Here is a 24,292-nt window from a genome sequence, read left to right as displayed (position 1 = left end):
GCACATGATTTGGTTAGAGTTAAGTGGACCTACTCTAGGGTTTAACCATCTACTTGTAGTTTTGTCCTCCTTTATATGAGGATGGAAGAGTGCATCACTTTAGTACATTAATTTTTGCTAGTTTGCTAACACTAAAGTCACTATGATAGCTAGTTGTTTTCTTTCGCATTCGCCACCTTGGAGATGCAAATTCACTGTTGTGTAATCTTCTTTCTTGAGTAATAGAAAATATGTGCTTTACGGTGCCAATGAGTCTTTGGATCTCATTTTTTCAGATATCATATATATTTCCTTCACTGTTGATTTAGCACACAGATTTGACTTTTTATTGTTCAGCCAATTCATTATACTAATTTAACACATAATTGGGCTAGGACTAGGCTTAGCATCCTCGTCCAACTTTTAGGTTATGATGTATTAGTATAATGTTGAGATGCCGCCAAGTTAATTGAGTTTACAACTTGCATTTTTAGAATTTTATTATTTAGATCTAGTCTTTGGCCACTGTTGGAATTATCTAACCTTTAGATATCTAGTGTCCACTCTTGAATATTTCCTTCAACATTTGGTGTTTGCAGACCTAATGTTTTGATGTATGTCTCAGAAGACTTCAGACTCTCGATGAACAAACAGAGCAGTCCACCAACCTGTCAGCTCAATTATTGAGGATAATGAAAGGTTCTCAATCCGGTGAATCGTGTTATGAGGTGAAATTCTAACACATGCAGGTTGATAGATCTAATTAGGGGAGTGTGATATTAATTTAGGAATTTTACAAGGTTATTCAACTAAATCAAACGGGATTTTTGAAAGAATTCAAGGATTGCCCAAATGCATGTGGGCTAGCAGCAAGCAGATCATGCATGTATTAACATGAAGACCAGGGTTCAAAACCCTCAGAGTCGGTGCAAATGAAGATAGGTCCAAAGCCTAAGTAACATTTAAAGCATATGTATATTCCTCATAGCATGGAATCTAAGCCAAAGAGACTCTGGAAGTATTTCTCAAAAACAAAATTCAAAGATTACAAGTCATGGGTGGGTTGATAGATATAATTAGGGGGTTGTGATGTTAGTCTAGGATTTTGACAAAGTCATTCGACTAAATCAAATAGAATTTCGAGAAATTAAACTCTTGGTCTTCTTATGAATTTTGAGAAATCGAATAGAATATCAAATGCCCCAGGCTTTGTTAACGATGATTGGGTTTTTGCTTAATGTTTATGATTTAATCAATGGCTAAGGCTAACCTTAAGCTCTTTTACATCTTAGTACTTGCTCTTGTACATTCAATATTCCTATATATAAATATTACTTTTAGTATAACAGATAATTAAATATTTCAACTATTCTGGATATTCGTGAGAATACGAACCTTGTTCATTAAAAAAAAACAAGAAAAGAAATGATCCTTGTTATTTGTCTAAGCAATAATCATCCATATAACTACAACTTGTGTAGGCATAATCTTCATTGCGTATTAGTCATTCTTTACACTCGTGGAATATTATTATTATTAATATTAATGATTCAAGGATTGTCGTAACTGTCACTGCCACCACATCCATTATTATTTCTGCACTTATTTTATTTCCATCCCAACGTAACATGAAGCCCCAATTGCTATTGCTCCTTATTAGTACTTTCTTGAGAAACGAATCATTGGACACCAATTTCATAATAATATTGTCGTAGTTTGATGTGGAAGATATTGACTTCAACGGACCTATTCCTTATACTTCCAACATCTTAACATTACCCTTAATGCACTCTATTGCGATGCCTATTCCTTATACTTCCAACATCTTAACATTACCCTTAATGCACTCTGTTGTGATACCACTAATCTTAACATTACCATTTTCACATGTACCTCATCAAAGGTCAAATGAACATTGTTAAAATTCTTTTGGTGGTTGTTCCTTAGAAACCAGTCAAATATAGATTACATAGAACCAAAGCTTGGTTCCATTAGAGTTCTTCACATTGCATCTAAGATAGACTTTGTACTGGGCATGTCATGGGAGCCCTTGATTGACATTCTCCATTGATAAAATCATCTTCGTTGTGTCTTCTTTTCCCCTTAATATAATTCCATACCTGATTTCATTCTTAAACCTTCAATTATCACCAACTTCTATTTCTCATCTTTTCATTCAGAGATTTAATTATGCTCATACTAGATTTGCCATGTTTTTTCTTTTCCAACCACAACACCCACCTTATCAGTTAGTGATATATGCCCTCCTTTCAAACATTTATGGACAATGGTGAAGAATTTCCTCAAGTCCCTTCATCATTTGCTTGGTTAGGTTTTAAATGCATTTTCCCAGATTCAGCCTATAAAGGCCTAGGACACTACAATTCCTTATATTCAATTTGGCAATGACAATAGCTACTCTTATATGGTCATAAAACACTTTGTCACTAGTGATAGGCCATTTCGAAATCACGTCAGTACGTGAATGGGCTCTTACAAATATTTTTATGAGCAGTAATATTTCAAAGATGGTTGTAAGTTTTTCAGATGATAGTACCGGGGGTTAAACAAAACACAAATTTATGTTTTGAAAGGGTTCCTGAAAAGATAAGTTAGCATGTTTTATATCGAATGTAAAAATTAGTTGTACCTGTTAAGATTCCAGGAAACTCTCCTAGGTTGTAGCTAGGAGATGCTTGGTAACATATAAATTCAACTATTGTTGTAGGTTTAATGAAAGAAATGATGGTTTGGTTCAAGCCAAACAACCACTTCTACTTTGTTTCACTCCAGACATGCGTGAACACCCTTAGACTACAAGGCTTTAGACCACCAAAGGCTCACAGTTTAGATATTAAGTGAACATGGAGAACACTAACCACACCAGCAGATGCATAAGACCATGTGAAGGCTGGATGCAACTAGTAAAGAAACCTTTGAATCTAATCTACTAATGCATAGACAGGATGACAGCGCTCTTGCATCAGATAGAACGAAACCTGAGTATCCTATTCAATGATGCATTCAACCATTTAACACAGACATAAGATGACAGTTATCTAGTGCTAAACCTCAAAAGATCAAGAACATAGCATATCAGGCACAAGCTTAGAACAAAGAAAAATGGAGAGTGAACAATTAACAGCAAAAGAAGCTTGTATTAGCTGAAAATGAATACGAGACGCCACAAGTGACAAAATATCTACAGTCTGCAGAAGTTGAACCCTTACATCAAATGCCAACCTTGGTTACATCTTGTTTCTGAGTATTTATAGATTTACATTACAAGGGCACTTGGCCATTTAGGTATGGATGGGGTCATAATTGACCACCAATTGCATTTAACCGCCTGATGGAGTCTCTAAACATATTTGCTAGCTTCAATGAGTGACTCTAATCTGCTCAGGTACTGTGATGTGCTTTTTGGCTGTTGGAGTGCTCGTACCAGTGGAGTCCATAACTGATAAATTCCGTTACAGAGTCATGTTGCGTCCTTTTCCCTTTGGCCATGTCTTATGTTAAATATGGTTGTTGAGAATTGACTGTGACTAGTACTAGCCAACTGGTTATCTCCTTCCTCGGGCAACGGAGCAGTCGAGGACGTGGAATGAATTGGCAAACAGGCAGTCGAGACGAGAGGGAAGGATCACTGTTGGATCAAAAAAATGGACAGCGGAAATGGCTCGGCGAAGGCTACCAACCGAGGCAAGATCGGGGTGATTTGGGGTCGTCAGATCTGAAGCGGACAGATCGTACAGTCATCGGGAAACGGAGTCGCACGGGTGTTTAACGGGCGGGACGGATAGGTCGGGTGGTAAATGGTATTTATCACACTGCTTTTGGGCACTAAGCGGTAAAGCTCGGGGTCACGCAATTCCATTCAGCGATCGACACATATCGACGGATGAGGGAGAAAAACTGCTCTCATCGCGCGCTAACATTCGACCATATTGCCGACGCGATGGGAGCGAATGCCGTTGGATCTTTATGGAGATGATCGGACAGTGGGAAATGATCGAGTATGTAACTTTATCGGGCTCGATGAAAGCCATCGGATTGGCGGGGACTAATCAATGGCGAGGATTCAACGAGGGGTTCATGAGCGCACGAGGTCATGTTGGTGAGGTTCTAAGGTGGCTTTGTGGTTTTGCGCTCAGGGCTTAAGGCCAAAGGGGTTTAATATGTCGGGCTTAGAAAGAAAATAGAGCACTGGGGGTGATAGATAGAAAGCGGGATAGAAGGAAAAAAAGAAAAAGCGGCCAATGTGAGCTTCCTTTTGAACGTAACCAATTAGACCATGATCCCTTCTGACCTTAGAGAATCAGCCTTGCACAACAGTGCTGACAGTACCTACACAAAAAATGTCTTTCCAACTTTCCATTCCTAATTATTTTGTTTTTTCTAGTTTGTTCCATTACCAATAAGATAGTTGCTAAGTCTCGTGACATGCTTCTTCTTCAAACGATGCTCTTTCTGTCGCATTCATGCAAGACAAATGAATTAGAAACTGATAAAAGCAAGCCAACCAACTTAAGCTCTCTTGTTTACTCATGCTAGGGTTCCCATGTGTGTTTAGCCGATAACTGCTAACTTCTAGAGACAGGAACTGTGACATTTTAGCTGAAGTTTAGGTTCACAAGAATGATCTCCAACAATCTCGTGTTTACCTTGGAAATGGTTATATGCCTCTAATTTCAAGATCTTCCCCATATATGTATTTCACTAGATATACACATGAAAGAATAAATCTACATATCTACATCATTGGTGCCACTTTCCTTCAGCAAGATGTCAACACCCAACAACATCTTGTAACAGGTAAATCATGTAGCTTACAGAGAATTAAAAAAAATATCGATAAAGGTAATCCTTCAGCAGACAACTAACCAACAAGCGTTATTTACACTCTTCCCATGCAGATGAAAGTATGGATAGCTATTGTTTGTGCTGAACAATGATCTTTATTTATTATGCTACCATGGGAGCAACGATTCTAATATATCTGGAATGTGAAAATTCAAAAGACAGCCTTTGCAATAACGCAGTGAAAAGGATTTCTTTAGTCACGGGAATCTTTTTTATCGTCGCTTTTTCAAGGAATACATATATGATTATTGAGAGCAAAGAGGGGTGAGCTGAGGGGGGCTTTGTGTAGTATGGCTGCAGTCTCTCCACAATCTTTCAGGGATGCTGCTGAATGTGAAATATCTCTTAGTAAGAAACCAGTCTCCCAGTATCTTAACCAAGGGCAACCCTGAAATTGAGACCAGTCTCTGGGCGATCGAAAATGAAATTGAAAATGAAGGTCTCACTAACTCACTCCAAGAAAAAGCAGCAGCAAAAATTCGTCCCTGAAAAACAAATCCAGATTTAGGAACACTTTCAGGCAGAAATTTGTTCTTCAAAAAGCAATCAAAACCATCCAACGTGAATTTGAAAACGCAAGTTTCACTGACCCACTCCAACAAAAGCAGCAGTAAAATTTTTAGCCATGAATAAAATTTATGCTAGAGGAGAATATTTGAAACAAAGATCCCAAAAGAAGATCGGAGTACAAACTCTTTCTATAAATCCACATAGTATAAGAGATGAAACAAATTTCCTAGTATAAAAAAGCCAACAACTCCATAATACAAGACCAAGCATCTACAAAAACACAAGTGTCTAGATTTCTCAAGTCCCTCCTATCAGATCAGGGGTCAAATTTTTCAAATGAGCAAAATTGGGTCTTATCCATCATCCCCAAATCCATCGCTCAAGAACAACCATACAGATCTGAGTTCCCACATCTTGATAGGTTCCATAAACCACAAGACCATCGCTCAAGAAGACAATAGCGTGATGATGGAACCTATCAAGATGTAGGAACTCAGATCTGTACTTTTTTATATGGAAAAAGGCCAGGCCCCCCAGACCAGATGACTTCCCAGTGAGCATCTTTTAAAAGATGTGGCACATCATCCACACAAACTTTACTAACAGTGGTTGCAGAAACAAGATCCTCATGTGAAATTCGCAAAGCTCAAAAACGACTTATCGCTCTCTCATTCCAAAAGTTGATATTGCAGAAGATTTAGGGACCTAGAAACCCATATCACCACTCATAACATTGTGTAAAATCATAGGCACAAGGATCAGGCATCTCCCCCAATCCCTCACCTCAAAAGAACAAAACCAGTTTCTAGCTGGTAAACAATCCAATCTCTTAAATCAAAAAAGAGGGGTATGCTTCTCAAATTAGAGCTGGAAAAAGCTTATGATAAAATGAACTAGGGTTTCCTCAAAAAGCCTTATAAGTTTCTAACCCTAGTTTTTTATTTGACATTGATTGAACAAAATCAAAGAATGCTTATTCAATAGCACCTTTTGTTTTCCTTGTAAATGATGAACTCTCTTCCATTTTTAACTCATCTAGGGGATTAAAACAAGACTTTCTCCTTTCCCTTTTCCTCTCCATTGTCCTTGTATATTCCCATCACAATGATAGTAGCGTCTGATGGGTAGTTCCACACAGGTCCAAGTATCTAGACAGGTGGAAGTTTTCCAAAGGACCTTTAGCCTTAGCAAGTCACTTTAATTAAGGAATTATTTATGTAATTTCCTTTTATAAGAAAAGGGAGTTAATCTAGTGAAATGCAAAGATTATTTGTATTAATGAATTAAATCAATCTCAACCATTGATCTCAAGCGAAGTTGAAAATCTTAACTGTCAATCACTTTGAAGTTTAGGGTTTTGGATTCAATCAATAACTCAAACTTACAAAAGGAAAACTTACAAAAAAGACACATCAAGTGACCACAAGACAGTGAGATAGTGAGGATCTTGGATGGAGAAGGACATTCATCCAAGTGTCCAGATTCCATTTTAAGAGAAGAAGGGGCACCAAGAGAAGAATCCAGCATCCAGCGGGATCTAAGGACAGGTTTGAAGATTTTTGCTGCAGTACTGAGCAGCAAAAGGGTTTTGCCACCTGGAAAAAATCCAGTTTTTGCGGTCTGAAATTTTCCTCAGTTGGCATTTAATTTCCCAGAAAGGGAAGCCCTTGTATGCTGCAAAACTAATGTTAACGGGCATCAGATTTGAAAGGCATAATTTCCTGTGTGCATGTGTATGAGATTGGTCAATTGTGCATCCAATGTTTTTATATTTTATTTACCTGATAATATTCCAGCAGTGCTTTTATTTAGTAAATCTGCTGTTAATAAATTTTGCAGCAAGTGATTTGCTATGTAATAAATTGCCAGTAGCTGGGGCTAGTAAAATTAACATGGTATCACAGAATTGTCTCTGAGGAGGAGACCAATTTTTCAAGTATTGCAAATAAGCCAGATTCAGTCAATTTGTGGAGGCAAGCGAGGCTGTACTATTTTCTGCGTAAAAATCCACAGAAACTCAAGGTTGCAGACACAGTGGTACCATACAGGAGCCACAACAGTCCATACAGTGGGACAGGCCATACAGGTGATGTCCGAATATGCACACATGTGGGTAACAGATGATGACAGCAACCGTACCTGAACAGCACAGGTAGACGGCAATCACTGTAACGCACAAGACACAGACCAGAAGAAAGATGACTGTGCGTGTGAGAGCCATACGTACACAGCACGAGACAGTGATGACAGCAAGTACAGGAGATTGCAGCAAGTATAAAAGTAGGATAAGACAGCATATGACTTGACAGGTGAGGACAAAACATTTTAGGGCGACATTAGCAAGCAGGAGCAGTCCATATAGCACAGCACAGATCAGATCACCCAACAGTTATTTGGTGGTCATTCTTGAGAAGGAGAGAAGGAAGGCATACCAATCAAAGGTTTTGCAGGATTTCAATTTTTGTGGGTTTTTTTAAAGAGCCAAAAACATAGATCCACAGAGAATTGTAGCAAATCTATCGAATCTGTAAAAAGATCTTAGCAGACCTATAAACCAATAGCATTTTTAAACTTGTGGGTGCTAAAAGAACTTAGCACGGCTGATTTTATCAAATCTAAGAATGGTAACAACTAATCTCAAAGTTGAAGACTGGTTGGATGGAGCATATAAATTCTAGTCCTGTAAAGTGAGGGTGACCTTGCCGTTAGAAGAACATGACTTTCGGAAGATGACAGAAAAAGTTATTCCTGTACCAACACTGAACAGATGCAGCACTCAAGGCAACTCATGAGGACATTAGCGCCAAAATTGATTATGGATACTGCAAGGGATCATTTGATCCCACACTTGGAAAAGAAGCAGTCGGCCAGAGAGATGTTTAAGGATCTAGTGAACCTTTACTATGATAACATGAATAGCAAGATGATGTTGAGCAACAAGCTCAAATCCATCCAGATATCGACATTCGATAATGTTGCCAACTATTTCATGAAGATCAACCAGATACTAGACCAGCTTGTAGCCATTGGAGATATCGTGGATGAGACAGAACTCGTCAATGTGGCACTGAATGGGTTCACCAAGCCACCGGAACCATTTGTCAAGAGAGTCTATGCTCAGGAGAAGCTTCCCAATTAGGAGAGGCTTTGGGATGATTGCATCCAAAAAGAGGTTTGGGAGGAGTCTAAGGCCAGCAGGCAATGAGATGGAGAGAAGAACTTGGCCTTGTTCAATCAAGCCAAGAAGAGCAAAAGGAAGGGTTCCAAAGGCAATAAAGAGGGGTCACAACCAAGGAAGGACTTAATCAAGCTGAAGTGCTTCATTTGCCACATGAATGGGCACTATGCATCACATTGTCCCCATAAGAAGGGATAGGGGAAGTCGCAACAAACAGCAACATCAATAAAGGTACAACTTGATGAATTTGCAGCAAAATTCGAGAAGGACTTCTCATTGGTCTCTTGTCTATCTACCAGCAACATCACCAAAAGTGCTTGGTACTTGGACACTACTGCATCATGCCACATGACAAAAGCATGGGAGTTGGAAGGAACGTTGGAAGCCAAGGACATGTTATTTGTACCAGAATTGTAGAAGAACTTCCTCTCAGTCTTAGTGATGGAGGACAAAGGATATGTGGTCATGTTAGGGTGTGGACACGTGCTCATCCATCAAGAAGATCCTAGCCCAGAGTCCAGACACAGTAGTGAACATCGAGGTTAGAGAGATCAACTTATACAAGTCGAAAGGCAAACCTGTTCAGGCATTGGTACATAGGAGTGACAACTTGTGCGAGTCGTCGCACAGGAGGTTGGGACACTTGCGCTACACAGTTTTTCCAATCCTAAGGGAGATTGTCACTGGTCTCCCAAATTACAGTATTGATTAGCAGAGCATTGCAAAGGGCGTGCACTTGGCAAGAATACCAAGGCTGTTTTCAAAGCAGCTAGAGTAAGTCAAAGGGGATCTTGGATCTTATCCATTCATATGTGTGTGGACCAATATTGGTGGTGTAACTGTAAAGGGTGTTGTACTATGTCAAATTAATGATGACTATTCCAAGAAAATCTTAATCTTCTTCATGAAGACTAAGGATGAGGCCTCCAATTGGTTCAAGGTCTTCAAGGCCCAGGTAGACAACCAAATAGGCAAGAAGATCAAGGTCTTGAGGTCAAACAATGGGGATGAGTACACCTCCAATGACTTCAAGAATTTCTGCAAGGACGCTAGGATCAAGAAGGATATGATAGTCTCATACAACCCTCACTAGAATGGGAGTGCAAAGAGAAAGCAACAGTCCATCATTAATTTTGCCAACGCAATGGTACATAACCAGGATCTGCCTATGTTTCTTTGGGCAAAAGCATGTAACACTGCAAATATTTGTGCCAAACAGGAGTCCTCACAGGATAATGGGGGACAAAACTCCTAAGAAACCTTTCACAAGGTTGAAGCCAGAGATAGAAACCTTGAGAAACTTTACTTGTCCAATATACATCCATATGCTTGTGGAGAAGAGGATGAAGCTAGAGAACAACAATCAGACACTTGCAGTTTCAGAAGTCAACCTCAAGTAGAAAGCAGTCATTAGCTCTTTCCAATTATGTCAGGAGACGTAGGTGGTTTGAGCAAACATTGAGTGATGCTCCTACGAGCACATTAAAAAAGAGCAAGCCTTCGAATAAATTTTGATTTAGATGGCATTAATCAATAGCATCATTGAAGAGGCAACAGACCAGGAAGTTTGAAGGACAGTGTTAAGTTATGGTGTGTTCTATGCTTTAGAGCAATTTACTTCAATTTCTTCTTATTAGCCCAATGTCAATTCACAGTTTAGCAATCACATTAACATAAATTAAAATGCTGATAGAACATAAATAAATCGACAGAAGACAAGCCAAGACAAGAGACACCAAATGTGGCGGCTAACCAGGGACAAACCCCAATGTGGGGAACCCTTTGATCCAATGTAACATGAATCGGCGAGTACTCGAGTTAAAATCTAATCGCCCGTGAAACAAGCAGAGTCAAAACTCTGCGAGTCAAATCGTGTTGACCAAGCTTGACACGTGGTCAGCGCGAGTTTGACTCGCAAGTCTGCTATTGGGCTGATTTCGCGTTTTTTTCCCGAGTCCCGCCAGTTTTGGGTTTAGGGTTTATCGGTTTTCGGATTGTCGCTTTATAGGATTGTTGCCATTCCACCGTTGACGCTATAGAGCCATTCCACCGTCCACGACGCCACAAAGCCATTCCACTGTCCACGGCGGTGCAGACTCTCAGAGAAGCCGACAGGAATATGAAACGGGCAAACTATGAGGATCACTATATTAGCCTATATACATAATACAATGATATACATCAGGCATAAACCTTGATGTGACCTACACCACAAGTAGAACTATATGATACGACACACATCTTTCTTTACTACAATCCATTACCATGATATGAGGCATTGAATTAGTTGCATCACTCAAACTTCAAGTGAACCAGCCTGCCATGATATAACTCTGACACTTGCGTGAGGTAACCTATGTCCTTACATCTCCATATACCTTAATTAGTTAAAGGAGCCTCCAGGTGCCCAACACAATTCTGGGCCAAGTGGAGCTCCCACAACCCCAGCCTTATTTTATAAACCATGGTTTAAGGGGATTAAGGAATGGGTCAATATCCCCCCCCATTATTAACCATAAGGGTGCCTTATCCAAACTGATCCCTTTGTTTACAAGATGATCCACAACCCAATTATCTCTTCCCGCGTGATGAACTGAGTGAGCCCTTGGACAATTTTGCAATGAATAAATTCTCTTGAACATGGATTTTAATTTAAGATTGAGGGAAAGAGGCCAAATGGAGATGTTGAATTATATTATGAGAGTCACCCACAATTTTTATTCTATTCAGTTTGAGAGAAGTAACACAGAGAAGCCCTTGGAGGAGGGCATAGGCTTCCCAAGACTCCAATCTTGGTGGTTATATTTGGAATGCTTTTAGTATACTGAGAAGATAAAGCATTTCATGTATCAAGCAATAAGTTTTTCTGGTTTTATTGAAAGGCAACATTTCTATTTTTTTAGAATAACAGTGATCCTCAATACTGCTCCATAACAGTGATCCTCACACCTATCTATCTCCTAGTACATTAGAATACTGATCCATAACAGTGATCTTCACTCGCCTTTTGCATAGTCCCTATAATATATATGTTTACTGACATCTATCTTCATTTAATTTCTTAGATTTTGGCATATTTTAAATAATTGGATCATTTTTAAATTTAATTTTTTATTCTCTTTCACAGGAGCCACAAATTAAATAGAAGCCACGACTCCAAATCTTAACAAAGCCACAAATTAAACACAATTCCAAAACAACAACAATGTCGAGGGAGAAGGACTTTGCTTGGGCTTATTGTGACAAGATTCCCAAAGACCCCAAGCTCGTTTGTAAATTTTGCAAAGCGAAATGTAGTGGAGGCATTTATAGATTCAAGTTCCACCTTGCACAAATTCCTGGCCATGATATAGGTCTTTGCAAAAAGGTTGATGATAATGTCAAACACCAAGCACCTTGGCCATTGATATGTTGTGTCAGCATAATGCCAAGAAAGCAAAGCAAAATAGTGAAATAAGAACTCTTGGAGTTGATGGTTTTTCTACCACTACCCCCTTGTCACCTCGCTCTGTTGAATCCTCAATGTCGTTCCCAAGTTTCCCACACATGCATCCAAGTCCAAGTCAAACTCAAGGCCAAATGAGTCCTTCCTTCAACACTGGAGGTGGAAACATAAACACCTTTTTTGCTCCCCGCACAAAACCCGGTTCCCAACCTACCTTGGATGCCACTGGTTGGAAAAAAATATCCATAGTCAGGCAAGGAAGGCCATTGCTAACTTTTGGTACTATTCTGACATACCTTTCGACTGTGCCAGAAGTCCTTATTGGCAAGCTATGATTGATGCAGTTGCTATTGCAGGTCCAGGGTTCAAAGCCCCTACATCAGAGAGCCTTAGGACAGATTTGTTGTTAGAGAGTGTTGAAGATGTCACGCTTGTGCTAGCTGAGTTTCATTCATCATGGGTAGAAACAAGTTGCACCATCATCAGTGATGGATGGACAGATCAAAGGAATAGAACTTTAATAAATTTCCTTGTATCTTGTCCCGGGGCACAATGTTTCTCAAATCAATGGATGCTTCAGACAAGGTTAATACTGCCCAACTTATCTGTGGAATGATGGAGGAAGTCATTCAAGAAGTGGGAGAAGAACATGTTGTACAAATTGTCACCGATAATGCAGCTAATTGTATGGTTGTTGGTAGACTTTTTGAGATTAGGCACCCCACTGTTTTTTGGACCTCTTGTGTTGCCCATTGCATAGATTTAATGCTTGAGGACATTGGTAAGCTTCATTGGATACATGAGGTTGTGGAGAAGGCAAAATCCATAACCAAATGCCTATACAATCACACTATTGTCCTAAACACGATGAGAAAATACAGTGGAGGTAAAGAAATTGTTCGACCTGCAATGACTAGATTTGCAACAAATTTCATATCTTTGCAATCTGTGGCAAAAGATAAATCTGAAGTGGATGTTCTTGGGACCTGCATGGATGGCATCTAAACATTCCAAGACCCTTGAAGGCATCGAAATTGTTGCACTTGTGTTTAATGATGGTTTCTGGAAAGATGCCGAAGAGATTATTGTTGTGACGGAGTCCCTTGTTAGAGTCCTCAGGTACTTCAAGTCTTTTAAATTTTTCATTTTTTAAGTTTCATTTCAAGGTTCTTTTTATTTACAATGTTTCATATTTCTTTAAATTTGAATGCTTGAACTTTCAAGATGGTTGACGGTGACAAACCTGCTATGGGTTGCATTTCTGAGGCGATGGATCTCGCAAAGAAGGCCATCAAAAGAAGATATGGGGATGATGAGACAAAGTATATGCCTCTTTGGGACATTAGAGATGCACGTTGGGATAGGCAATTGCATTCCCCCTTACATACTGCTGGGTACTTCTTAAACCCGCAATATTTTTATGATAAGAGCAAATTTAATGAGGATGGGGAGGTTGGCAGAGGACTTATGACATGCATGGAAAGGTGCTTCCCTAATCCAGAATATCAAAGTTGTGTGAGCTTCTTTAGCTTTCCTTAGTATAGGAAGATTGTCAACCTTGCTAAGAGCCATATGTTCGTCAAAGGTGACATCATGACTAATCTCGACTTCCCTTTGACCAACCACATAGATTCTGTAGCCCTTGGAATTTTCGCTACAACCCACGAAGATTCCATTTTTCAAAATGCACCCAATTTATTCCTTTTCTCTTTCGGCACATGAAAATATACGAGACTTCCAAAAATTCTAAAGTGAGGGACATCAAGTATCATACCAGTGAAAATCTCTTCGGGAGTCTTGGAACCTAATGCTTGATGAGGGTATGGGTTTTGAACATATACGGCGGCATCCGCAGCTTCAACCCATAGAAACTTTGGAAGCCTTTGATCATGGAGTATAGCACGAACAGCTTCCACAATCGTACAATTCTTCCTTTCTGCCACACCATTATACTCAGGAGTGTATGGTGTTGTGGTCTCCCTCTTAATGCCAGCCTTTTTGCAAAAGTCATGGAACACATTGGATTCATACTCGGTCCCATTATCAGTCCTTAAGATCTTGATCTTCTTCTCGGTTTGATTTTCGATCAAGGCTTTGAAGTGACAGAACCAGGAGAACACTTCAACCTTCTTTTTCAAGAAGTATATCCACGTCTTGCGAGAATAGTCATCTGTAATAGTCATCTATAAATAACCTCCCAAAGAGTTCACGGGCATCATACCAGATATGTCGGAGTGAACCAACTGCAAAATATCGAAGGTATTGCTATGGCTTGAGGGGAATGGACCCCTTTTGAGCTTTCCTTAGACACATCCCGGACATACACCTTCATGCTCTATTTTGAACTCAGGCATCCCTGTCACCATTTGTCTCACATCAAGTAGATCCTTATAATGAAGGTGGGCAAACCTTCAGTGCCATAGTTCAGACTAAAGAGATGTGTCGCAAGACATGACTCCCAACGGACTTCCTCCAACTTGATATAGAGAGTTGACTCGAAACCCAAGAGTGAAAGCATCTTTAAAATTCTTTTTCCACACACGTACCTTGCCATCGATGAAGGTCACATTGTAGCCTTTGTCTTGCATTGCCGAAATGGATACCAGGTTCTTGAGATCAGGTACATATAAGACTTCTTGCAAATGAATTGTGTTACCCTGATTTAATTGAAGAGTAACATTCCCTACACCCTTTACGAGATAGGTGGAGTTATCTACAAGAATAATCTCCAGGTTTGTCTCCTTCTCTATCAGATGAGAAAGAGCTTCCTTGTAACCAGTGAAGTGCCTTGAGGCACCACTATCAATAAGCCAATACCCAACGAGTCCAGAGTAGTAGAGAGGACCAATATCAGATAATATTCATCTTGCTTATTGTTAACAGCATTAGATTCATACCTGGAGTTCCTTGCATTCTTGGAGGGTTGACCATCTCCGTGATTTCCGACACTCCTCTTTCCTTTGCCATTGAACCTGTCATTCCTTTGATTGTGGTTGGAATTGCCCCGGGAGTGATTTTGATCATCGTCATTAGATGTGTCCTTCCTATTTGGACACTCCCTCGTATAGTGGCCAGATTTGTTGCAAGCGAAGCATCTTCCCTTCCTTCCACCTTTCAATCAGGCCTTTCCTTTCGATTTGGACCCAAAATTATTTCTCCTTTTAGCATGAGAGGAGAAAGCAGTGGGGTTGCCTTTAAATGAAGGCATTTCCTGCTCTTCCATCCTTCTCTCTTCCTGAATGCATCTAACCATCAATTCCTCAAATCCCGGAATTACATTATTGTTGAGAAGAGTGGTTCTAAATACATACCATTCGGATGGGAGCCCTCCAAGACTTATGATAGTCTGTTCCCTGTCAGTAATGACTTCCCCAATCTATAGGAGATCATTCTTGATCTCGGTGATCCTTCAGAAGTAGGATTGCATATCCTCATCTTTGCCCTTCTTAATTTTCTTCAGCTTATTTTTGAGTAAAAAAACTTGATTTGCATCACTAACTTTAAACAAGCTTACCAGCCTATCATAGATCTCCTTGGAGGTGTTCAGCTCGAAAACGTAGGCCACCAGGCGCTTGTCAATAGAGTCTCGGATGATCTTCTTCTCTTTGGCTTCCCCCTTAGTATACTTGTTCCTTGTAGCAGTCGATGCATTTGATGGAGGTTCTGTAATTTTGCCTCTCACATGGTCCAACACTTCCTGCTCTTCCAATGTCAGATCGAGAGACATCTTCCATCCGTGATAGTCAGACTTCTCATGGAGCTTGTCTTCGGCGAGAAAGTGTGATGAGGAACCCATGAAGTCTTAAGACTTTTTCCAAGAGTCTTCGGTGATTGCTCTTGCTGGGGCTTTGTCTTCACCTCAACTCTAATACCATATTAAGTTATGGTATGTTCTATGTTTAGAGCAATTTACTTCAATTTCTTCTTATTAGCCCAATGTCAATTCACAATTTAGCAATCACATTAACATAAAGTAAAACGCTGATAAAACATAAATAAATCGACAGAAGGCAAGCTAAGACAAGAGACACCTAATGTGGCAACTAGCCAGGGACAAACCCCAATGTGGGGAAACCGTTTGATCAATTCTTCTATATTCTTCAATAATTCAGCAGAGAGAGAGAGAGAGAGATAGTACAATATCACAAATCTGATATTTTATTTCAGCAACCTGCAAAGTCAAGGCTAGTCAAATCAGCCCCAACTTGACCTCAAGTCAACCTAGGAGAACTCAGCCTCCAACAACAATAGTAAGCAGCCCAAAATAGTGCACAACATGTGGTCAAACATCAATCAACGCACTGCAGCCCTGCGATCAGCCCTAACCAGTCAACACTGGTCAAATCCGTGCTCAAACAAGCCAGCGTTTGGCTGCCCAAAAATGTGCCTAGCCAAGGAGAGGTTGTGCAACCCAAAAATGCAGTCAAACCTTCCACTATGCTGGTCAACGCATGCATAAACAAATATGCGTCCTTCATGTTCATTCCTAACTCAACGCTGCCCTAAACTTGATCAGTGGACCTTCTTCAGCCACACGTGTGAGAGAAAGACTCTTCTAATGAGTAGGAGAGAGAGAAGATGTGTGGTGAGATGAGTGAATAATGCCACAAGGTATCTTCCTTTTATATGAATCGTTGAGGTTAAGTTGGGGGCGTGCCACACACTTTATCTTGCTAGCCAACCTTGACAAATTGTCAAGTATATACAAATAAATTCATATCTCCATAAATACATGTCGAAATTGGATGATCATTAGATCAATCCTACACCTCTCGGCGAGAGGAATCCAAGAAAAATATCAGCTGCCATAAATAAGATGACCCACATGAAGTTTGGCCCTAGTTGCCAATTTTAACACTCCCTCTCAACTAGGGAGAACTCCTTCTGCTAATCCATCTAATCGTCGGTACTATCTTTGCCATCAAATGCATTGCCCTGCACTGTTTGGCTTTGCTCTGCTGAACTATGAAGAAGAAGAAATGATCGAGGATGTATCATACCATCCTCTATTGCCCTGAAGTAAGTCCCAGATAAAAGAGAGTGCTCAATAGCGCTCTCACTGACCCGAAGTCAGTTCCAAGGAGTGTGTCATACCACTCTTACTGATCTTAGGTCAGTTCCAAGAGAGAGTGAGCTATATCACTCTTAGTGACCCGAAGTCAGTTCTAATTGATCCCAAATCAATGCCGGTCATCCTAGCATAGGGAGTACAGTATATACACGACGTGTCTATCGGTACTACTATGGTCCCTATACTCATTTCCCTACACATTGGCCAAATGAGAGGTACTTCCCATGAGTCCCAGACTGCATGGGTAGGATGCCTCCGCATGAGAACCACTCATCCTGCCCACAAGTCACCACGAGGTAATCACAGGGGAGGGTTGAACCATTCACCCTGTAGACAGTGCACCACTAGGGGAGGGTGAGTCGCCCTATGGTCGCTTGTCGCTCCAAGAAGTACCCCAAGCCCCCCGGAGCTCCTAGAGCTCAATGCATGCATCATAGAGGACCCTCAGGTCTCTCAACGACTCCAAGTCGTTCTCGAAAAGTCAAGAATTTGACCTTTCCTGGGGGCTTCGTCAGAATGTTGGCAACCTGCTCATCTATACCGATATGATGGAGCCTTATTGCTCCTCGTTGTACCATATCCCAAATAAAGTCGTACCTGATATCGATATGTTTGGAGCGATCATGAAATATGGGATCCTCGGATAAACGAATCCCACTCTGGTTGTCACAAAGGATCACAGTAGTATCCAATGTATGTCCAAACAGCTCACTAAAGAGCTTCCACAACCAGACAGCCTCACAAGAGGCCATACTCATAGCAATGTACTCTGACTCAGCAGTGCTCAAAGCCACCAACTTCTGCTTCCTACTCATCAAGGATATCGAGGCAAAACCCAAAGAGAAACAACAACCAGAAGTGCTCTTTCGGTCCACCACACTACCTGCCCAATCATATATGTATATCCATGTAGCCTCACATCTCCGACAGTGTATCTCAACCCATGAGTGACTGTGCCTCGAAGATATCTCAAAAGATTCTTGGCACCAATCCAATGTGAGTGGTGAACCTTAACCATATATTGGCTCAATGTGTTGACTGCAAAACATATATCCAGATGGGAGTTCACCAAGAACATCAATGCTCCTATGAGTTTCGATACTTAGTAGCATTTCCCAAAGCAGGTCCCGCAGCACCACCGCATAACTTCTTGAAGTCAAGCTCCATCGAGGTAGTCACGGGCTTGCAGTCCACCATACCCAATCTCTCCAAGATCTTCACCACATATTTTCCTTGAGATAGGAAAATCTCCCCTAGCGTCTGCAAACTTCCGGCCCTAGGAAATAGTGCATCAGTCCTAGGTCCTTCATCTCAAATTCGGAAGCCAACTCCCTCTTACATTTGTGAATGAGAGGATCTACACCTGTCAGAAAGAGATCGTCAACATACAGCACCAGTATGAGAGGCTTATCATCTTCAACCTTAAAGTAAAGGTTTGGATCGGCTTCACTCCTAGTGAATCCCAGCTTCATCAAGTAGATACTGATCCTCTCATACCAAGCTCGGGGTGCTTGCTTCAGCCCATAGAGGGCTTTCTTCAACCTACACACGTGAAATTCCTGATTATGAATCTCAAACCCCTCGGGTTGTTCCGAATAGACTTCCTCTTTAATTGAACCATGCAAGAATGCGGTCTTGACATCCAACTAATGTAGGTTCCATCCTTGTGAAGCAGCAAGGGTTGTGATCGAGTTAATGGTGGTGTATCGAGAACCAGGTGCAAATATCTCATCATAGGCTATACCTTCCTTTTGAGAGAAGCGTCGAGTAACAACGCGAGCCTTATACTTTTTAGCACTCCCATCAACTCCATTCTTTATTTTGTAAAGCCACTTTGAGGTGACAATTGTTTTGTCTTGGGGTCTGAAGACCACATCCCAGACACCGTTCTTCATGATGGACTCGTATTCCTCATTCATAGCATCCTTCCATACTTGATGCTTCACGGCTTCTTCGAACAATGAAGGCTCATTTTGAATGATCGTGCTCATAATGGTCAAGTATCCCTGATACCTGGTCAACTTCTTACTTCCACGGAAAGTCCCTTTGGGTGCAATGTGTCCTTCGGCATCATTAAGTGTCCCCTTAAGCCATGAGGGCCTCATTCCTAGAAGAGAAAGGCTCTTGCGGAGGGGGATCAATAGGATCCATAAGTTCTTACACATTGGGCATCCTCTCATCATTCCTTTTCATTCGGCTTCCTAGTGTCAGCTTCTTTAGTTTTCCTTAGTATAAGAAGATTGTCAACCTTTCTAAGGCCATATCTTTGTCAAAGGTGACGTCATTACTAATCTCTACTTCACTTTGACCAGCCACATAGATTCTATAGCCCTTGGAATTTTGCTATAGCCCACAAAGATTCCCTTCTTTCCAGATGCACCCAATTTATTCCTTTTCTCCTTTGGCACATGAAAATATACGGGACTTCCAAAAATTCTAAAATGAGAGACATCAAGTTTCTTACCAGTGAACATCTCTTTGGGAGTCTTGGAACCCAATGCTCGATGAGGACATCGGTTTTGAACATATATGGCGGTATTGGCAACTTCGGCCCATAGAAACTTCAGAAGCCTTTGATCATGGAACATAGCACGAACAACTTCCACAATCGTACAATTCTTCCTTTCTGCCACACCATTATGCTCAGGAGTGTATGGTGTTGTGGTCTCCCTCTTAATACCAGCCTCTTTGCAAAAGTCATGGAACTCATTGGATTCATACTCGGTCCCATTATCAGCCCGTAAGATCTTGATCTTCTTCTCGGTTTGATTTTCGATCAAGGCTTTGAAGAGACGGAACCAAGAGAACACTTCATCCTTCTTTTTCAAGAAGTATATCCACGTCGTTCGAGAATAGTCAACTGTAATAGTCATCTGTAAATAACCTCCTAAAGGTTTCACGGGCATAGTACCAGATATGTCGGAGTGAACCAACTTCAAAATATTGGGGGTCTTGCTATGGCTTGAGGGGAATGGTCCCCTTTTGAGCTTTCCTTCGGCACATCCCAAACATACACCTTCATGCTCTATTTTGAACTCAAGCATCCTTGTCACCATATGTCTCACATCGGGTAAAGCCTTATAATGAAGGTGGGCAAACCTTCGGTGCCATAGTTCGGACTGAAGAGATGTGTCACAAAACATGACTCCCAACGAACTTCCTGCAACTTGATATAGAGAGTCGACTCGAAACCCAAGAGTGAAAGCATCTTTAAAATTCTTCTTCCACACACATACCTTGTCATTGATGAAGGCCACCTTGTAACCTTTGTCTTCCATTGCCGAAATGGACACCAGGTTCTTCTTGAGATCAAGTACATATAGGACTTCTTGCAAATGAATTGTGTTACCCTGATTTAATTGAAGAGTAACATTCCCTACACCCTTTACAGGATAGGTGAGTTATCTACAAGAATAATCTCCAAGTTGGTCTCCTTCTCTATCAGATTAGAGAGAGCTTCCTTGTTCCCAGTGAAGTGCCTTAAGGCACCACTATCCATAAGCCAATTGCCCAACGAGTCCGAAGGAAAAGTAGTAAAGGGGGCCGATATCAAATAATATTCATCTTGCTTATTATTAACAACATTAGATTCATACCTAGAGTTCCTTGCCTTTTGGAGGGTTGATGATCTCCTTGATTTTCAGCGTTCCTCTTTCCTTTGCGATTGAACCTGCCATTCCTTTGATTGTGGTTGGAATTGCCCCAGGGGTGATTTTGTTCATCGTCATGAGATCTGTCCTTCCTATTTGGACACTCCCTCGTATGGTGGCCAAATTTGTTGCAAGCGAAACATCTTCCCTTCCTTCCACCTTTCGATTAGGCCCTTCCTTTGCATTTGGACCCGGAATTATTTCTCCTTTTAGCATGAGAGGAGAAAGCAGTGGGGTTGCCTTTAAATGAAGGCATTTCCTGCTCTTCCATCCTTGTCTCTTCCTGAATGCATCTCGTCATCTATTCCTCAAATCCCGGAATTACATTACTATCGAGAAGAGCGGTTCTAAATACATACCATTCGGATGGGAGCCCTCCAAGAGTTGTGATAGTCAGTGCCCTGTCAGGAATGACTTCCCCAATTGATAGGAGATCATTCTTGATCTCAGTGATCCTTAAGAAGTAGGATTGCATATCCTCATTTTGCCCTTCTTAATTTCCTTTAGCTTATTTTTGAGGAACAAAACTTGATTTGCATCACTAACTTTAAACAAGCTTACCAGTCTATTGTAGATCTCCTTGGAGGTGTTCAGCTTGAAAATGTAGGCCACCAGGCGCTTGTCAATAGAGTCCCAGAAGATCTTCTTCACTTTGACTTCACCCTTAGTGTACTTGTTCCTTGTAGCAGCCGATGCATTTGATGGAAGCTCTGTAATTCTGCCTCTCACATGGTCCAACACTTCCAACTCTTCCAATGCCGAATCGAGAGACATCTTCCATCCGTGATAGTCAGACTTCTCATGGAGCTTGTCTTTGGCGGGGAAATGTGATGAGAACCATGAAGTCTTAAGACTCTTTCCAACAATCTTCGATGATTGCTCTTGGTCTTGCTCTTGCTTGGGCTTTGTCTTCACCTCAGCTCTGATACCATGTTAAGTTATGGTATGTTCTATGCTTAGAGCAATTTACTTCAATTTCTTCTTATTAGCCCAATGTCAATTCACAGTTTAGCAATCACATTAACATAAAGTAAAATGTTGATAGAACATAAATAAATCGACAAAAGACAAGCCAAGACAAGGGACAAACCCCAATGTGGGGAACCCTTTAATCAATTCTTCTATATTCTTCAATAATTCAGCACAAAGAGAGAGAGGTAGATAGTACAATATCACAAATCTGATATTTTATATCAGCAACCAACAAAGTCAAGGCTAGTCAAATCAACCCCAAATTGACCTCAAGTCAACCTAGGAGAACTCGGCCTCCAACAGCAATAGTAAGCAGCCCAAAACAGTCCACAAAATGTGGTCAAAGAGCAGTGAATGCATTGCATCCCTGCGGTCAACCCTAATCAGTCCACACTGGTCAAACCCATGGTCAAACAGGCTAGCGTTTCGCTGCCCAGCAATGCGCCTACCCTAGGAGAGGTTGCCCAACCAAAAAACGCAGTCAAACCCTGTGTTTTAAAAACCGGCCGGTCTGAACCAGTAACTAGTCAAACCGGCCGGTTAGCTAGCCCACCAGGTCAAACCGACAGAAAAACCTGGTTTGACCCTCCATTTAGCTCTAAAAGTGGACAAACCAGCTGGTTTACGGTCAAACCGACCGATTTAACCCCAAAAAATGCATTTTTATGAGTTTTGAAGCTGTTTTGAGGGAAATTTGGGGTTGTTTTCCTCAAAAAGTAGCCCCTCCGAGAAAAACATGGCTACCCTCTAATTTTCCTGACACATCTAAACCCCAACAATGTTGAAAGTTACTAGTAATGTTAAATTCTTAAAGTAAAAGGATGAAAATGAGAATTAAAGGAAATGTCACTTTTACTTAAATTTTTAACATTACCATGAAATGACTCGGGATGTTTGAGAGTGGTTTTGAGTCTTGACCTCATTGGATTTCATATGGAGAAACTAGAATTTTAGATTTCACTCAAAATTCAGATGACTTATGGGTTTTCAAGATTTCATGGTTTGGGGATTTGCAATGTTTCCATTTGATTCTATCATGTGTGAGAGTATGAGATTGGCATTTGATCAAGAGCATGAAACCCTTTAAGAACCTTGATCGTCGTGGCATTGATTGTTGAACTGTGTTGATGTTGGTGGTACTGATTGTCGAACTCCTCTACCACGGCCTTAACAAGAATACACCCTTCACTCGAAGGAAAACAACTGATTTGGCATGCTAATCTTTTTCTAACACATTATAAGGTTGAGGAGATGAACCCTTCACTCAAACCAAAATCATTGGTTAGGCATGTTAAACCTTTTCAATTTCTATCATGTTGTAAGGTTGAGCAATCCAAATCTGAAGACTTTGAGCTACATGATGTTCATGTATCTCATGTTGATGATGTTTCATGAGTGACCATATTGATCAGCTATTTGTAGTTTTGATGTCTATTTTTGCTACTACTACTAAAGTTGGAGAGGAGTTTTAGGAGCCCTCGAACTCGAAGGCATATTATTTATGTAGCTCATGTTGATGATCTCTTGTCTAGTAGTGGTGATGAGTTTGATCATGATAAGGAGTGATCATGTTGTTGATCACTGATATGTAGACTTGTAGTAGTTCAATGACCCTAGAGCATTGTTTTCGAAATCTAGAGGTCATTTAGAGCCTCATTGATTATGTATTTTGTTGTAGATATGTCTTGCACTCTATGCCATTTTCATATATTCACCTTTACATGGTATATAGATGAGAAAACCTTGCATATTTTGTTCCTATTGGCTTGGAATCATGGTTTTAAATCTTAAAAATAGTTTTTTTCATTAAAAATTAATTATTTAATGTATTCTTTTAAACTGATTCATTTAGACCTAATCAGTCTTGGTTCGACCCTAACTCAATGCTGCCCTAAACTTGATCTGCATCCTCCTTCTTCAGCCACACGTGTGAGAGAGACTCTTCTAATGCGTAGGGGAGAGAGAGGATGTGTGGTGAGATGAGTGAATAATGCCACAAGGTATCTTCCTTTTATATGAATCGTTGAGGTTAAGCTGGGGGTGTGCCACACACTTTATCTTGTTGGCCGACCTTGACAAATTGTGAAGTATATACAAATAAATTCATATCTCCATAAATACATGTCAGAATCGGATGATCGTTAGATCAATCCTACACCTCTCGACAAGAGGAATCAAAGAAAAATATCAGCTACCATAAATAAGATGACCCATATGGAGTTTGGCCCTAGCTGCCAATTTTAACAAAAAGCCATGGTGAAGGATGATGCATGGGACATTGTGCCAAAACCGAAGAAAAAGCTAGTTCCAAAGGGTTCTTCCAGAAGTCCCTTCCTCGCTAAGAGGGACTGTTGATGATAATAGTATCGCATAAGTAGTTCCACATAGGCCTAAGCATCTATACAAGTGGAAGTCCTCCAAAGGACTTTTAATCTTAGCGTTTAGCACATTACTTTAATTAAAGGAATTATTGAAGTAATTCCCTTTTTACAAGAAAAAGTGAATTAATCTAATGCAATGCAAAGTTATTTACATTAGTGATTAGATAAATCTCAAATAAAGCTGAGATCTAAATCTCAACCATCACTCATTTGGAGATTATAGCTATGGATTTGAACAAT

The 24,292-nt window shown here is 40.5% G+C and overlaps 1 protein-coding gene across 1 annotated transcript in view; it reads right to left on the bottom strand.

Moving 5' to 3' along the window:
* Positions 1-4,918: 4,918 nt before the first annotated feature.
* Positions 4,919-24,292, bottom strand: part of LOC149216030 (uncharacterized) — a 36,263-nt gene continuing 16,889 nt past the window's right edge. The window contains exon 3 of the transcript XR_016250521.1: positions 4,919-5,330. The gene's annotated coding sequence lies outside the window, so the exon portion shown is untranslated. The remainder of the gene's footprint in view (positions 5,331-24,292) is intronic.

Source organism: Pinus tabuliformis, chromosome 1_1, assembly GCF_031772625.1.
Source record: "Pinus tabuliformis cultivar Carrire ecotype Pingquan chromosome 1_1, CPIR1, whole genome shotgun sequence".
NCBI classification, from domain to species: Eukaryota; Viridiplantae; Streptophyta; class Pinopsida; order Pinales; family Pinaceae; genus Pinus; species Pinus tabuliformis.
Note: the sequence above shows the minus strand (reverse complement) of the source record. Positions and strands in the feature narration are given on the sequence as shown.